Source organism: Lactuca saligna, chromosome 2, assembly GCF_052625555.1.
Source record: "Lactuca saligna cultivar CGN05327 chromosome 2, ASM5262555v1, whole genome shotgun sequence".
NCBI lineage: Eukaryota > Viridiplantae > Streptophyta > Magnoliopsida > Asterales > Asteraceae > Lactuca > Lactuca saligna.
The window spans coordinates 138,915,544-138,930,559 of record NC_136418.1 but is presented as its reverse complement, the minus strand read 5'-3'; the positions used below and the strand labels follow the sequence as shown (position 1 = coordinate 138,930,559).

Sequence of the window (15,016 nt, the reverse complement as noted above, 5' to 3'; positions counted from 1 at the left end):
ACTAAACTTTTTTTCTTAATTATTTTTCCTAATTGTGATGCTTGATTTTAACCAATGAGTTATGAGTAGGAAGATGGTGTAACGTTCGGTTTAGGTATGAGTTAATTTTGTGTGGTTTAAATTTATTTTGGTTTTGAGGATATTGCCTTTCTGTGGTGTGGTGTTTCCATGTCACAACGACACGATGGTTATTTATGGCCACGGCACGGCACCGCAATGTGCACAAACCCTAGGCTTCGTGCTTTGGACCCTATTTGTGTCCCTTTAACTTTTAGGAGTTCTTGTCATCCAGACTTTATCTCCCCATACTTGAAACCTTAGCCTCCCTTTCCTCTCCTCCCTTCATTTCTTGTAGAAGTATGCCATTTTGGGTGTTTTGAAGGAAGATCATTATCTATTGGAGCTTAAGTGTGTGTTTCCAGACGAGATTCAACATCTTGTGCACCATTTGAACCTCTATAAGTATTCAAGCTCCTAACTTTGTAGCTCAAGCTTCCTAGATCTTGGGTTTTATGGCTTTTTATGTCCCTTTTATGGTTTTGGTTGGAGTTTTAGGGAGAACTCCAGATAAGCTTGCAACTTTAACAATCTTGGATGCCCTCATTTCATCTTATAGAATATCGGTTAGAAGTCCCTCCATTAGACCTAATGATCATATATATATATATATATATATATATATATATATATATATATATATATATATATATATATATATATATATATATATATATATATAGTTGCTATATATCTTCTAACCACAACGTGGTCAACCATCACCACGCCATGGTCTTCATGTATATCCCGTATTCTCCAAGTAATGTCATTGGTCGTGAATCTTTTGTCTTCAAACCTTTTTTGTCTTCTTTTTGGTTTAGCTCATCCATTCATGTTTCCAGCTCCTCGTTTGCAACTTGTTCATCTTGAGCATGTATTTGCTACTACAAAACATATTTTAAACATAATAAGCACCTTTGGTCCCAAAATAAAGATAATTGTAGCTAAAAGTATTAAGATATTTTATGAAATATATAGTTAACTATACACATATCATCCCTCGAGACCTCAAAATCAACTAACTCAACTAGGTCAACACCATTCAAGCCCCAACTAACATAGACACTAAGGCCCAAACAATCACTAGGCCCATCCTTAGCGTGAACATCCATAACCGATAATCGATAAAGACGAAAACACACTGCAACGAATCACGGTGCAAAGCCATACAATCTACCCTCAATCAACTCCTTAGAATCCCCAAAATTTCTCCTCGACTCGAGGTCGGATCCTGTGCTTTCAACAGTACGGGCCCATACTTCCTTCCACACATATATGTATTTTCCTCAAGGATCGTTCCGGATCCTCTATGTAACTACACATGTCCACTACCGTCCGATCCAATCACATATACCCACTCTCAACAAATACACACCGCTAAACAACGCACCAACTCTTATAAGGCACTCCCTAGGCTCTCCCAAGATTACCACCTCACCCTGCCATCAGCTACTAAAGAACCCCTACTAATATCAACTAACTACCTCATGATTACAATTGCATGCAACAAAACCTAAATGATCTTTCGAATAAAAGACCCAACCCTACAACGGCTAGACTCAAACGAGAGTTACGCAATAAGGCCAAATCAACCATTCTGGAATTATTCAACCCTTGCAGCATGCAACTTAACATATTCATTTAATAGTTAGCTCACATCAATATGGGTCCTACAAAGCACAAAGCAAGAAGCATTCGAGCAGTAACACTCTATAGGCCATAAAACATAAAAAAAGGAATCCACCAACTAACTCGCTTCTACAATGCTATGAACTTTTACCAACACTTTTGATTGCCTTATGCATGCAAATTACACACAAAACGGGATCACTTAGACTGTCAAATGAATGATTCTACCCTAAGCCCACAACTAGACAAGGAACAGGAAATAAGGCCAAATCAGTCCTTGTAGGGCTATATGTTCCTAATCATATACAATTTGTAAAGCATACACTTAGCAATCAATTCCACCAACATAGATTCCAAGTCTATCATAGTAGCTAGTTCCTCTTAGGCTACAAAGCATCATAAATCAAGCCATTATATCCAATATCTGAAATCCATACTAGCATGATGTTCCACAAGCTCAATCAATAGGCATATATAGGCATCTCTCCTAGCATTCTATCATGCAATCCTGAGCATATCCTTAGCCCTAATCTAGCATGCAATTCTCATATATTCATACCAAAATAATAAGCATAACACATGTATGGATATTTTGGTAAATAGTTACTTGAGATCGGCTGATTTCATGCATCACACCCTTTTTCTTTGTAGAAACATTTTTAGAAAAAAAAATCTTTCAAAAAGATGACCAATTCCTCAGTTTGAGTTCAATCACACCCAAGAGTGTGCCCAAATCCCTCAAACCAAGGATATGATACCAACTTATAATGTCCCAAAAATATCAAGTAAAGTTTTCATTTTTAATTAAGTCAAAACCATTCATTCATCATTCCAAAAGACGATTAGAGTAAAAGTATTCTCAAAACATCAGAGTAAAATCATAAATAATCATTGCGTAATAATCTCTAAGGGATGTAGTGTGAGCAAGTCGGGCCTTTCCTTTTGAAACCAGATGTACCTAAAACATTTTAAACATAAACCATAAGCACAAAGCTTAATGAGTTCTCCAAAGTACCACATACCAAACATACAACTGGGCCCAGTCCTAGGGTATATTCCAACCCGATATAAAATCATGGGCCTAGCTCTAGGGTCTCTTTCAACTCATCACATACTCATGGGCCCATCCCCAGGGTTTATTTCAACTTAATCATATAATAATGGGCCAAGCCCTAGGGTTTATTTCAATCCAACCATACAAACATGTAAGAGTCACACAGACAGTTATCATCCTACCTACACAATTTAGTAAGACGACATTGATGGCTTCGACCCATAAGCACGGTGAGAAGACTCACCTGAACTACCCAATGGAAGCCCGCAACTACCTCAACATCAGAACAGCCAACCCAAACTTCCTAAAACCAAACGAATACCAATCCTTAGTCAAATACTTGATTCTACCCAAGTTGACCGAAAGTCAAATTGGTCAACAAGTCAATAGTCAAAGTCAAAGTCAGATTACCAATTAGCATCCCTCCACGTCATGGACTTCCTTGGCCACGTTGTGGGCACAAAATGCCAAAATAATCACCAATACCCCAGTCGCTGCGCCATGGTTGCCTAAAGCCATGTGAAACATCCAAAAAATACGGTCGAAAAATTTTATTATAAATTATTAATAAAAACCGTAAGTATCACTCATCATATAAAAGTCATCTTGAGCTCTTCTTCAAGCTTCAAAGACACACAAATATCACTCAAAAATGGCTCACAAGCTCACAAATGCATTAGGTTTTCTGAAACTACGGTTTCAGACTTGGAGGCTGGAAATGAGGCCAGGAAGTGGGGATTAGGATGCTTAAATAGGTTGCAAAACTCCAAAATTAGGGAAGTGCTTTGCTATGAAGGACCTAGGGGAAGCTACCTATATCCTAGGGATAAGGATATTAAGAGAAAGGAGTAAAAGACTAATTGGACTTAGTCAGAGTACCTACTTGGATAAGGTGTTGAAAAGGTTCAACATGCAGAATTCCAAGAAAGGAGATTTACCGATCCAAAGCAATACCAAGCTGAGTAAGAATCAAAGTCCGAGTACAGAGGCAGAGATAGCTGAGATGAGCCAATTACCGTATGCTTCCGCTGTTGTCTCGATCATGTATGCTATGACTTGTACTCGCCCTGATGTGGCTTTTGCTTTGAGCATGGTCAGCAGGTATCAGGGGAACCCTGGCAAGGCTCATTGGACTGCGGTAAAGAACATTCTCAAGTACCTGTGGAGGACTAAGGATTGGATCCTTACCCTTGGTGGTAGTGATGACTTGAGAGTATTAGGGTATAGTGATGCTAGTTTTCAGACTGATAGGGATAACTTTCGCTCTCAGTCGGGCTGGGTCTTTACCTTAAATGGAGGGGCAATCTCTTGGAAGAGTTCCAAGCAGGAGACAATGGCTGATTCGACTTGTGAATCAGAGTATATAGCAGCGAGTGAAGCGGCGAAGGAGGCAATATGGCTGAAGAACTTCATCAGAGACCTTGGAGTTGTGCCAGCTATTAAGGAGCCTATGGAAATTTTCTGTGACAACAATAGTGCGGTTGCTTTAGCTAAAGAACCGAGAGATCATGGGAGATCCCGACACATTGACAGAAAATATCACTTCATAAGACACAAGATAGAAGAAGGACTCCTCGTGGCAAAGAGGATATCGTTAGATGAGAACCCTGCGGATCCCCTTACAAAGGGACTGACGAGGGCTAAGCATTTTCAGCATGCGAGGCACATCGGGCTGAGGGACGATATTAGTTTTACAGATTAGATAGATTCTCTGAAACTTGTAAAATGTAATCGACATTTGATGATGAATAAAATTGTGATTTATTTATGAGTAAGGTGTTGCTATCATTGTCAATTATTTACAATTGTTTCAGCTTTGCATGTTTTGACTTCCAAAATAATTAATCTATTCAAACCTCCACAATCGGTCATACGTCGGAAGTAGGTATGAATCAAGATTGTCATGAATTGGGTTTGTAGATGGCTAAAAGTGTTTAGACATGGCAATGGTTGCTACAATGTTCATGAGTACTCATAAGTTATGAGTATTGGAATAAACCCACGCTCACTTGTATCACTTCATGGAATTTATCTCGAGTGATTGTGAGACGGTAATATCATATAAGTCTTCAAACCTAGAGATATGAGTTGTTACCTATGAGTTGGTTGTGCATTGATTGCACGTAAACGCATCAGTAACTTGATGTTATAAAACGTGCTTTTGTGTATAATTCAACAAGTAGTAGAACAAGTATATGAGTCGAAGTTTATCTGTTCCTTCTAGAAATAGAAGCGATATCTGGGCCCCTCTATGATTTTGTGTTGACCCATGTACCGGGCCCGGTCAGAACTAAATTGATGTGTTCAGTTGAGTTCTTTGTCAAACGAATCGGAAATCGAGAAACAACTGCCATACAATAAGCAAGACATAGTTCCATGTGTTTGTCCGACTCATATCATGAGAACAGAGGATTGTATGATCACTTATATTAAAATGGCACTTCATAGTTCAACAGAGTTTTCGAGAGCTACGATTGCTGGTTGGTTCCTGAAGGAATAGGCAAATACAGTTATTAGGCTTATCCAAGTGGGAGTCTGTTGGATAAGGTGTCTAAGTCCATAACTTATTTGGTATATACTTGACCGAACCCGGCATGGTCCATTTGGGTTGCATTTCATCCAAACTATTTATGGATAATTTGATGGATTTTGGTCATAAGACATCCTATGTGCTCATACAAACCCTAATGCTTGGATCTAGGTTTCTCTATTGTACATGCTTTGGATCCAAGACTATAAACCCTAATTCTAGCATATGGAAATCGATATTAACATATAATTAGGTTTAAGATATTACCTTGATTGTTATGTAGCAATAACAATCCTAATTCCTCCTTATATTGACTTTGGAAGGCTTAGAGTCACAAGTGTCACTCCTCTAATGGCTTACAAACACCAAGAGCAAATGGAGAAGGTATAAAGAGAGAGGAGAGAGGTAGGAATTCGTCCTTAGGACTTCTTGGGAAGGCTTAGACGAATTCATGAGCCCTAGGGGGTTTATATAGGTGTAAATATTAGGGTTTTAGTCCTTATCCTTATCTAGTTGCTTGCCCACCAAGTAACCATAAGATAAGTCTTAGAAACCCTTATCCTAGTCGAATTCTAAGGTATTATCTCCTTAAATTCGTTCACCCTATATTTAAGATAATCCTTACCTTATTTTGTAACTATCACATAATTACAAATCAGCCCCTCTAGTTTAATTAATTACACTTGATCACAAAATTAATTCCTAATTAATTATTAACCAATATTAATTAAACAAATATGATTTCTCCTTTAATATATTATTCTTATAACATATTAATAAATCATAATAACCTCTCTCTCTTTATTTATTTCTCCAATCAAGTTGCTTTGGTGAAGGCAACCCAAAAGGACCATGCACCATCAGGTCAAGTACATACCAAAATAGTTATGAACTTAGACACTAATCCAACAGTCTCCCACTTGGATAAGTCTAATAACTATTATGTGTATGACTTCAGATCCTGATCTGCAATCGTAGCTTTCCAAATCCGCTGTCAACTCTGGTCCTATCAGATACGCGTGTCCTTAAGATAAGGGATCATATATTCCTCCATTCTAGATATCATATGAGATATGATTTCTAATCATTCTCTTTGTACTACTTCTCGATTTCTGATTTATGACGACATACTAATTGAACAAATCAAATCAGCCCCAGCCCGGCCGAGCATTTACATTTGTCATCACTAAACCATCGAGGGGCCCAAAAGATATCGCTTTTATCCTACCTTGGATAAAAGGAACGGATAAACTTTGATACAATGCTTGCTTGCACTTACTAACCAAATCACACACAACAATATGTTTTATAACATCAAGTTACTAGTGCGTTTACATATTATCAATGTGCAACCGATTTGAAAGATACAACTCACACATCTCGGTTTCAAGAATATAAGATGTTATCGTCTCACCAATCACTCGTGATACAATTCATGGAGTGATCCAAGCGAGCGTGGGTTTAATCCAATGCTCAAATTCATATTCATAAGCACTCATGAATGTTGCAGCAAACATTTGCTTATGTCTAATACTCTTTTAGACAATCCACACACCAATTCACGACAGTCTTCATTCATACCTACTTCCAACATATGAACGCCTGTGACCCGTTTGAATAATTCGATTATTCTTAATAAATTCAATTATTCTGGAAGTCAAAACATGCAAAGTGAAACACAAGAATAATACTAATCCCATATGGCCTCAACCCTTTGAGTATAAATAAAACTCCTTTTATTTATCACCATATCGATTACTCATTATTTGTCGTTTCGGGTAATCAACTTCTTACTTGAATTATTACACTTGTCCCATGCTCCTAGCATGCACACAATGTTTACCTATGGTTCTTACTTTGTGAAATAGATCACATTGAACACATTTCCAATCATTCTAATTTCACAACTCCTAATCCTTTTCCATAAGTGTAAGAATATCAAATTCTTGGTACTTATAGAATATGCTAGATTCTAACATTCTATGCAATGATTCTTTCGTAATGTCATTGCACCAAAGTCACAAAGACTATTGCCAATGATATTACAAAATCTTCTATCGGAGATTGTTACAAGACAATTCCTTAGATATGATGTCTCTCACTCAAAGTACATTCCTTTGAACATCCTTGTGCATAAAAGTTTCTAATCTAGACATAGATTTTCAATATTCAATTCCCAATATGGACACGCTTCCATATTTTCCATATGACAACTCATTCTTAATAGAATCTAATCTATTCGTAATGATGTCGATATGGTCCATTCAATACCATGCTTCCAACTACTCACAAACAACCAATCCTCGTCGAACTTTGGATTGTCCTTTGATAGTTGTTTAATTATTTTGGTCAAAACCAATTCTAGTCCCTTTTTCCTCTAAATGCGCTAGACATTTTGAAAATTTTAGAATGGTCAAACATTAAATCATTTTCAATCGATCTTATACCCGAAGCGTATGGGACACGATGCATAATGTTTTGTTTGCTATGTTCTCAAAATTCGAATTGTGAAAAGGAATTCCATAATCATAATCGAAATTTTAAGAACACACTATGTACCTTTGACTAAATTTATTAACATTTCTCAACCTAAGCCTTTAGATTTGAAATGAAGCATAATATTCTCTCCCTTAATTATAGCAAAACAACTTTACAACCCTTACGACTTTGCAAGGTATAACTCTTGTTTTTCTATAATTAATATTGCCAACTTGCAATACTTTCCATAATAATCATACAATCATAACTTTTATGCTCCCACTATCATGATGATTACTATAAAACATAACACTTATGCTCCTACTAGCTTCGACATGTATTCAAAACATCTTAACTTCCAGAAAAACAATACCTATTGAATTTCTTAAGTCAATGTTTATAATACTTAATGCTTTTGATAATCTTTTATCAAGGCTTCTTGAACTTATACACCTTTGCCTTAGATAGTCATATGTGTGTCTTAACACTTAAGATTAATTGTCAAACCTCACAATTCAAATTATGGAAAGGGATACCGTAACCATAATCGAATTCGAGAATGCAATTTTACAATCACTATCTTCTTAAAATCTTTCTTAGTGAAAGCATTTCCTCACAATCATTTTCATGAAGGAGGAAATCTTATGACACTTAGATTTTAATGGTGTATATGTTTCTATCCATGTGAATTTGTCAAAACCAAAGTTTACGACAAATTCAAACTCATATGGACCGAACTTTCTTAATCTTGATTTCTTGACTTATGGTAGCACAACTGCCCACCACGTCTTCCAAGTAGTTAAGCATCTCACCTTTTTCCTATCAATGTACCTTTCATTGATCAAGGTGCCTTGCCTTTTATGCGTTCAAAATGAGAACTCATAGAACTCACATGCATAATTAACTCAATTGGAAACAGCACAGAAACAAAATAATGTCAACACGATAGGTTGTAAACCTCAACTCGTGTGCTAGTGATGATCAATAAGGTTTATTTGACTTGTTCTTGAAACCTTTCAAGACATTTAAGGCTCCCACTGACTCCTTGAAATATAAGATTCTTTTGTCAATAATCATTTCTTGACAAACAAATATTCAAGAGTTAGTGTAGTTTTTATCAAAACACTTCATAAATTGGTCCTAGTCGGTCTTTGTCTTATTCAAGACATCACAACTTTCCACATTAGATTAATGTTATAAACCTTTAATACTTTTCACTCATTGTCACAATCTTAACTTTAAGACTTGTTATTGGAACGAAGTATGATAGACTTCTTGATTTAACCATTTCTTCAATCCTTGATTCCTCTTCTTAAACATATAATTGTACTAAGACTCACTTAGAGGATCAATTGAGATATGGTTCTTAATCATTAAGATCTATCATAAAGCATAAAAGCTACTCTCCCTTCTTCTTAGAATGGAGAGACTTCTATCTTTCTGCCTACTTGATTCTTCTTATTCGTTCTACTATTGATCTAAACCCTTTAATCAATTCAGAATTACACTTAATCTTGTAAGTGTAATCATATTTACTAAGCCTTTAGTAAATCATGACGAATATCTTTGTTACTCTTATGGTGAACTTGATCAACACACAACTTTGTGTACTCGATCTCCTAGTCCTTCACTTGACACTTTGTCAATGAATTTGTCTAATTTCCAAATATGAAATTTCTCATTCATCATGCAACCAAGTTGCGTGATTCCAAATTTCAATCCAATTGAAACTTTGGGCGATGAGAAACTCTCCCTATTTGGTAAATTCTCGACATTTCCATAAATAACATAACTAAGAATCATATCCATTCGTTGTACAAATATGCAAACATCAATTTTCATAACGATTTCATTGCAAGGAAGTAAACAAATAAATAAATAAGTCAAAATTTATTTTATTTATAAAAGCAGCGGAAAAACATTTGTCCTTACAATGCAAAATCTATTGAAAACTATGTAAAAGGAAATTTTCTATCATAACTATCTAAGCTCAAAATCCAATCACTACTAGAAAACAGACCTTTAATGACGTGCTTTTTACGACACACACTGATTAATGATACGCAAAAGGACGTGCCCTTAAAATAGTGTTATCTCTCCAAAAAATTTAAGGATTCACGTCACGCATTACTGCGTGCCTTTAATTTAGTGTCTCAAGAAAAAAAATTAAAAACACGGAGGGCACTTTATCTTAAACGCGCATCGTCTGTACCTGTCGCTTTATAATTTTAATGAAACGCGCTTTTAGTAGACAAGGGGGGAAACGAAATCCCTAAAATTTTGAAAACCCGCCTCATTTTTTCTATCTTCTATTTCTTTCTCTCTCTCTCTCTCTCTCTCTCTCTCTCTCTCTCTCTCTCTCTCTTTTCTTTCAAGCCCTAAGCCCTAAACGGCCTCCACCAACATCTGAACGAGCCCTCGCCAGTTACCTCTACTCCACCATCAAGCTCTTGCTCCGCCTATGGAGGTGTTGGCGCTGCTGGTGGTTGTCCTTCAGCTTCCACCATACCTCTTCACGATTATAGTCTATAGCAGCTCGTCTTCCCCTCTTTCTCTCTCTCTAGCTCTCTCTCTCTCTCTCCCTTATCTTTCAAGCCCTAAGCCCTAAACAGCCTCCACCAGCATCTGAACGAGCCCTCGCCAGTTATCTCTACTCCACCATCAAGCTCTTGCTCCGCCTATGGAGGTGCTGGCGCTGCTACTGGTTGTCCTTCAGCTTTAGCCACACCTCTTCACGGTTATAGTCCGTAGATAATGATTTATGTTTGTGAAGAAACAACGGCTTTGACAACCGCGATGGCGGAGAAGTTGTATTCGTGTCTGACAAGACTGGTGGCAGCGGTAGCTATCCTCCAACCCATCTCTCCTCTCCGCCACCGTCGCTGACCTACGCGCCGCCTGTAAGAGTTCAAGAGGTTTCGATGATTTGCTTCCTGGCTTTGGAAGCGGCGGTTATCCATCTAGTAGCAGGTACTGTGTTATGATTTAACTACATTTTAGTTGTTTAATCCACTTATTTATGGAATTTATCTGCTCTTGGTTTTGAAATTGTATAACTCTATTTAGTATTTAACATCATAGCTAGGTTTTCATATGGATCAACTATCGCAAGTGAAAACTTATATTTGTTACTAAGAAAATTCATTTGTAAGAGTTTGTGCATTAACTATAGAAACATAGTTATCATTAGTCATAAGTTAAGTGGAATCATAATTGCTTGCCTTTATGTTACTGAAACAAACTGCTATCCTACACATTATAGAACTGATATCACTAGAAGAATTCCATGGTAATATAATTAATGATAAAGGAGTCTAGTGATATGCAAACTCCAATAAGTCAGTAGCTTTTCAAGGATTCAACTACTTTTGTTTTTTTTAAAGCTAAATATGCCACATTTTACTTCTCTGGTATTTTATTTCTACAATTTCCTGATGTAATCCGGGATTATAATGAACGCATAAATAGATGCAGAAGCTCTTGCTTTTTTGTTTCTGTTCCCTTATGCTTCTGAATTTTGCCTACAGAAGAATGCCAATCTGATTTTAAAATGTGTTAAGATGGTGAACATTGAATGATATGAAAAGTCTAATGCGGAATATCATACTTTTCTCATAGGTCAAATTCAGAGACAGTGCCAGCATCAACTGGCAACACAATGAAAAGAGAGAGAGAGACAAAGAGACACACACACACACAGAGAGAGAGAGAGAGAGAAAAGTAGACTTGAAAAAGAGAGAATGAGGGAGATTGAAAGGGAAAAGGCTAGGCAAGCTGTGGAAAGGGCAACAAGGGAAGCCCGTGAAAGAGCAGCATATGAAGCACGTGACAGAGAAGCTGCTGAAGCTCGTTTGAAGTCTGAAAGGGCTGTTGTTCAAAGAGCACAAGTTGAGGCACGTGAGCGGGCAGCTGTTGATGTAAATGGAAGGGCAGAACGGGCAGCGGGGACACGTCAACGATATGAGGTCATTCCTTTGTCTCCAAACAGTGGGTTGAATGAGTGGTTCCCTAATTGTGACACCCTCCACAAACTGATCCGAGAGTACAATGCTGCAAAAAGAAGAAATTAAAGTATAAAAAAAATCAGTGAAAGCATTTTGCTATTTGTTGCATATATGTAACTCTAATATGTAACTCCTGCTTTACCATGTTTTCCATTTTGATGGTGATATAATCTATAAAGGATCAATTGATTTTTGCAGACGTGTATTGTCTCTGCCTCCAATAATCAATGGAGCCCACTCAGCTATTTCTACAAATACCAAGAACGTGTTCATTGAATGCACAACCACTGATTTGACAAAGGTCAAGATTGTGTTGAACACAATGGTTAAGTGTTTAATCATACTTTTAAATGATTTTTAAAGAACAAGTGTATTGATAGAATTATGCATTTATTTATTAATTGTAGGTGACAATGTTTTCTTTATACTATGAATGAAAGTTTGAAGTGGAGCCAGTTAAAGTAATATATTCTGATGGAAAATCCTACATTTTCCCTGAACTATCACCCTACGATATGGAGGTCTCTCTAACATACATAAATGATATCGCTGGGGTTACATTGGAAGCAAATAAGGTACTAAACTAAAACTTGTCTTTTAACTTGTTATATGATTACTTACATTAAAATGACTTTTTTACCCTCCATCATTCAGGTTGCTCCCCCTAGATGTTTCAATTGACCACATGAGTAATATTGTTTGATTCTGACACACTCTGAGACATTTTAAAAAAAACAGAAAAACAAAAAAAGACCCTAGTTGTATGTTTAAAACTTAACCTAATAGGTAGTATTTATTTCATCTCATCATTTGATAAAACAGCCAAACCATCCCCTAGAGTTTATTCATTTATCATGATTTCTTAATCTTTATGTATTTTTTAATAGCAAAAGTCCATATTTTTAGGAAAAAATTTCGTGGAAAAGTAAATTCTTTGCAATTTGTCCATCAGAAAATAACAAGCTTAGAAAATTCTTACCCTATTTATAGATCTTCGTGACGTTAAACCATGGTAATAAGTTTTGCTTTCAATCAAAATATTTCGTTGTGTTTTTCCAATTTAGCAAGAAGCTTTAAAAAGATCTCAAATTGCATACAATCCTGAATAAACATGAGAAAAGAAGAAGAATTATTTTATTCTTTTTATAGGATGGAAATTGCTATTTATTTGGTGAAATAAATGTAAGTATATTGTTGTTTCTTGAATTTTCACTTTTATTAAACTTGAAATTATAGAACTACAAATTTTTTATTCCATTAATTTCTTTCTATTACTTTCTTTTACGAGATTATTGCATGCCAAACATGGTAATATTTGTTTCTTTTTTTAGTTTATATGAGTTCGAAAATGAAAAGACTATATTCTTTTATTGAATTTCTTTAAAACAGGGGTAACTACTTTGATATGAATCAATGTATGGTCGTGTAAATCAGGTTCCTCCTACAACAACTCATATAGGGCAACTTCAACTGACTAGTCACCAAAAGGTCGTAGAGACTGTTGCTCTATGAGAAATTGCTCATCTTATCATCCTCAAACATAAATAAACAAACACATAAGGACCACTGTACAATGCACTTTTCACGGATGAAGGCGAGTCAAGACTTTGACTTTTCTTGTTCTTATAATTCCATCCTTTCTTTCATAGTTTCATTAACATTTTTATGGAAAAGGGTATTCTTACAAGACTTCTCTGATTGCAGGTGTTGCTGATGTTGTCCATCCTTTCTTTCATAGACTTCTCTGCTAGTGAGAACGCAGTTGAGATGCTTGTGTATGCTCATGAGACACAACATGAAAAGATCATAAGGTGAATTAAGAATTTACAATTAATACCTTTTAATATTATGTTAAATAGTAGTTAGTTATGACATGTATATAAATACAAGGTCATTGGGGTCATTATACCCCCATAATTTTTTTTTAAAAGATAGGTAACTATTTGTTGCGCTTAATTTATGGATTGATAACATTAAAAAAATCACATCTCATAGTATTTTCAAATATACATTTCTCCTTTTGTCTTACAATTGTTATATTGAATGTTCAGGATGAGTTAGATAACATAACTCGTTATCTAATACTAGCAAGAGAACCTATAATCCCAGGAATTGACAAGCCCCATAAGGTAACAAAAAAGATAATTTATTTTATTGTATTTTAAATCAAATGATGTTGTGATGGTGGGAGAGGTGTTGTATTTTTCTCTGTTGCTAGGTAACCTTCTCAACAACAACATTCTACTTAAGTAGGTGAGTAATCAAGATTAAGGGAGACTTGTAATCATGTTTGGCATTCCTTTCCAGTAAGAAATAGAGTTGTATGATTATTTTTTAGTTTTATAGGAATGTATAACCCATGTTAGCAATGTATTATTTTTGTTTAACATTTGAATGATTCTTTGTATGACATTATAATTTGTGCAATTTATTTTATTTTTTTAGTATGAAATTTTATTTTATATTATGCAATGGATTGTATTTTTTGTATTTGGTATTTTATTTCTATTATGAGAAATTAAATGCAAATTTAATTTAAAAATTAATAAATATATAAATTTATTTTTTTTAACATTTAAATTTACGATACGCAAAAATGTGTGTCATCTTCATTTATGACGTGGCCTTTCTTGACAGGGGCTTTCTTGATACGCATTGCGTGTCATTAACACGCACGTCGTAAGGTTACGACATGCGAATGCGTGTCGTCTTCCTTTATGACATGGCCTTCCTTGATACGCATTGTGTGTCGTAAACGCGCGTCGTAATTGCGCGTCGTAAATGAGCGTCGTAAATGCGCGTCGTCTCTCTTTATGACATGGCCTTCCTTGACACGCATTTGCGCGTCGTCTGAGCCTTTTACGATGCGCAATGACCGTCGTAAAAGACTGTTTTTCTAGTAGTGAATCTTCAAGTCCATGCGATCGAGATCCATCTCTTGTAATTAGATTCATCTTGCTCTCTTATCAAGCTTCCTTTCTTTTCACCGATCCTGCAAAACATTCAAATGCAATCTTATCACATCATGTATTAAGAATCAATGAATAGGAACTTAACGGAATTAGATAGTGGATTTTACCTGAAGCGTAGTCATACTTTTGACTCTCCCATCTCTTAGATCTCTTAGGTAAATAGGGCAACTTCGTCTCCAATGCCCCTTCTCTTGGAAATAAAAGCAAATTGACTCTTTTGGAACAACACATGGAACTACTTCAGACATCGCCTTTCTCTTACGATCAAACTTTTCGATCATTGCATGTCTTT

General features: G+C 35.9%; 2 long non-coding RNA genes across 2 annotated transcripts; both read left to right on the top strand.

Annotated features, from left to right (window-relative positions):
• Window positions 1–9,812: 9,812 nt before the first annotated feature.
• Window positions 9,813–12,049, top strand: LOC145029129 (uncharacterized). Its single transcript, XR_013676386.1, has 3 exons — window positions 9,813–10,718; window positions 11,367–11,819; window positions 11,951–12,049. It is a non-coding gene; the product is annotated as an uncharacterized LOC145029129 (long non-coding RNA).
• A 115-nt stretch (window positions 12,050–12,164) lies between these two features.
• LOC145029128 (uncharacterized) lies at window positions 12,165–14,204 on the top strand. The gene is made up of 3 exons (XR_013676385.1): window positions 12,165–12,327; window positions 13,187–13,563; window positions 13,804–14,204. It is a non-coding gene; the product is annotated as an uncharacterized LOC145029128 (long non-coding RNA).
• The last annotated feature ends 812 nt before the right edge of the window (window positions 14,205–15,016 follow it).